This window comes from Humulus lupulus, chromosome 3 (assembly GCF_963169125.1).
Source record: "Humulus lupulus chromosome 3, drHumLupu1.1, whole genome shotgun sequence".
Lineage (NCBI taxonomy): Eukaryota > Viridiplantae > Streptophyta > Magnoliopsida > Rosales > Cannabaceae > Humulus > Humulus lupulus.
Window position 1 is genome coordinate 47,935,321 of NC_084795.1, and position 3,670 is coordinate 47,938,990.

Here is a 3,670-nt window from a genome sequence, read left to right on the forward strand (position 1 = left end):
TTTTATTTCTGTTTAACATTTATTTGGATCAAGGTTCTATTGTGTTTCAGAAATTGTTGGTATATGCGAAGAAATAGACAAAAGGAGATTATACCAATAGATCTAGAAATTGAAAAAATGTGCAGACAGAAGCGAAAGGCGAAGAAAAGATTGGAGTTTTCCATGGCTGATAATTTGGGAAACGGTGCTAATAATGGTCAAGGGGCTGCGGTAGTTGATGCAATTCCTAATGCTGCAGAGGTTCCAAGGGAACAAGGACCAAGAACTTTGAGAGATTATATACTTCCTATTGTTACAGGAGTGCATTCATGCATCAGACCTCCAACCATTGCTGCAAATAATTTTGAGATTAAGCCAGAAATTCTTCAAATGGTCCAATCAACTCTTCAGTTTGGAGGTATGCCAACGGAGGACCCCAATTTACACATAGCTAATTTTCTGGAGTTATGTGCTACGTTCAAGATGAATGGGGTGAGCGATGATGCTATAAGATTGAGGTTATTCCCATTTTCACTAAGGGATAGGGCAAAGAGTTAGTTGATATCCTTGCAGGCGAATTCTATCACTACATGGGAGGAGTTAGCTCAGAAGTTCCTTGCCAAGTTCTTTCCTCCAACGAAGGCTGTAAAACTAAGGGGAGAGATCAATAATTTTTATAAGATCGAAGGGGAGTCACTGTATGATTCTTGGGAGCGATTTAAGGAGTTTTTAAGGAAGTGTCCACATCATGGTATAGAAAAGTGGATGTTGGTGCATAATTTTTACAATGGGTTGAATGGAACAACTAGAACAATTATAGATGCTGCGGCGGGAGGTGCTTTTATGAGTAAGAGTGCAAATGAGGTGTATGAGCTATTAGAAGAGATGTCGATGAATAATTATCAGTTGCCAACTGAAAGGGGACAAACAAAGAAGGTTGCTGGAATGATGGAATTGGACGCTATATCCATGCTTACATCTCAAGTAGCAGCCTTGACAAAGCAACTACAAAAGACTACACTCCCATCTCAAGCTATGCAAGTTCAAAACCTATGTGAATTGTGTGGTACAACCCATCCACCCAACTAATTCCCTGCTTCATATATGAATAACATGCCCTTGAAGAAGTACAAGCTATAGGGAATTACCAGAGACAACCTAATAATCCCTATTCCATGACCTACAACCCAGGTTTGAAGAACCATCCTAATTTTTCTTGGTCCAATACTCAAAACACTCAACAACCTTACCCTCCACCTCAGCCACAATATCAACCTTCCCAAAATAAACAACCATATCAACAGCAACATTCATACCAACAACCTCCACCTGGATATTATCAACCACAAAATAGACCACCACACAAAATGCCAATGAAACCAGCTGAGCCCCAACCTGATGCAATCAACCAATTTATGACTGAAACCAAGGCATCCATAAGGAGTTTGGAGACTCAAATAGGGCAGTTGGCTACTTTAATGTCTAATAGAGCTCAAGGAAAATTTCCAAGTACTACAGAAGTTAATCCTAAAGAACAGTGTCAAGCTATTACTTTGAGGAGTGGAACACGGTATGAAGAGCCAAAGAAGAATCAGTTAGAAGAAGAAGTTCAGAAGGGAAATACACAAGGCATAGAAGAAGATAAGTCTAATGAAGAAAAGGTTACTGAAGACCTTAACAAGAAAGAAGTAGTACCACCTGTGAGTATTGAGCAACATGTTAGAATTCCATATCCACAAAGGCTTCGCAAGCATAATCTGGATAAGCAGTTTTCAAAGTTTTTAGAGGTGTTCAAGAAGCTACATATTAATATACCGTTCGTGGAAGCATTAGAGCAGATGCCAGCTATGTGAAGTTTATGAAGGAGATTCTGTCTAACAAGAGAAATATGGGTGATTATGAAACAGTAGCGTTAACAGAAGAGTGTAGTGCTATATTGCAAAGGAAACTTCCTCAAAAGTTAAGAGATCCTGGTAGTTTTACTATTCTATGCACGATTGGGGAGTTTGAATGTAAGCATGCACTTTGTGATTTGGGGGCAAGTATTAATTTGATGCCTTTGTGAGTATTTTGTAGACTTGGTTTGGGTGAAGCTAGGCCAACCACAGTAACATTGCAGTTGACTGATAGATCTGTGAAGCACCCACGTGGTATTATAGAAGATGTGTTGGTGAAGGTGGATAAGGTTATATTTCCAGCTGATTTTATAGTTCTTGATATGGAGGAGGATGAGAATGTTCCTATTATTTTGGGGAGGCCATTTTTAGCAATTGGGCAAGCCTTGATAGATGTGCAAAAGGGAGAGTTAAGGCTAAGAGTGCAAGGGGAAGAAGTAATATTTAATGTGTTCAAGGCTATGACTTATCCTAAAGCAAGTGACAACTGTTTCTCAGTTGATGTGGTAGAAGAGGTAGTAGGGAGAAGAAAGTTAACTAAAGATCCTCTTGAAATTAGTCTTACAGTTGATGACGTAGATGGTGAGGATAATGAAGAGGCGTCGAGTTATTTGAAGTGGATACAATCATATAAGCCGTGGAAGAATAAAAGGTTTGAAGAATAGGGTGAGGGACCGGAAAGACCATTACCATCAATTTTGAAGCCACCTGTGTTAGAATTGAAGGCTTTACCAGAATATCTGCGTTATGCTTATCTTGGGGAGAAAGAGACTCTTCTATTCATAGTTTCATCATTTCTTTCGGAAGTAGAGGAGGAGAAGTTGTTGAGGGTATTAAGGGCTCATAAAACTGCTATAGGATGGACTCTTGCTGATATAAGAGGAATAAGCCCATCGACAGTTATGCATAGAATTTTTATGGAAGAAGATGCTAGACCAACTATTGATGCTCAGCGAGACTTAATCCAACAATGAAAGAAGTGGTGAGGAAAGAGGTCTTGAAATGGTTAGATGCTTGAGTGATTTATCCTATTTCTGATAGTGCTTGGGTAAGTCCAGTACAAGTAGTACCTAAAAAGGGTGGTATGACTGTGGTGAAGAATGAGAGTAATGAATTGATTCCAACAAGGACTGTGACGGGCTGGATGATATATATAGATTATCGGAAATTGAATAAGGCAACTAGGAAAGATCATTTTCCTTTTCCTTTTATTGATTAGATGTTGGATAGGTTGGCGGGGCATAACTACTATTGTTTTCTAGATGGGTACTCAGGTTATCATCAGATTGTAATTGCACCGGAGGATCAAGAAAAGACAACTTTTACATGTCCTTATGGTACTTTTTTTTTAGAAGGATGCCATTTGGGCTATGCAATGCACCAGCTACATTTCAACGGTGTATGATGGCTATATTTTCTGACATGGTTGAGAAAGGGATTGAGATTTTTATGGATGATTTTTCGATTTATGGGTCTTCTTTTGAAAATTTCTTGACTAATTTGGAGTTGGTTTTGAGGAGATGTGAAGAGTCGCATTTAGTACTTAATTGGGAGAAGTGCCACTTTATGGTGAATGAAGGAATTGTATTGGGGCACAAGATTTCTAAGAAAGGTATTGAGGTAGACCGAGCTAAGATTTCTGCAATTGAGAATTTACCACCTCCAGTTTCAGTTAAGAGGGTGAGAAGCTTGGGGTTTTATAGAAGGTTTATCAAGGATTTTTATAAGGTTTCAAAGCCTCTATCTACTTTGTTGATGAATGGAGTTCCTTTTGATTTTGATGAGAAGTGTCACCA

At 38.8% G+C, this 3,670-nt stretch overlaps 1 non-coding gene across 1 annotated transcript; it reads right to left on the reverse strand.

The window, feature by feature from the left end:
* Positions 1-627: 627 nt before the first annotated feature.
* On the reverse strand, positions 628-734 carry LOC133828066 (small nucleolar RNA R71). The gene has a single exon (XR_009890711.1). It is a non-coding gene; the product is annotated as a small nucleolar RNA R71 (small nucleolar RNA).
* Between the last annotated feature and the right edge of the window lie 2,936 nt (positions 735-3,670).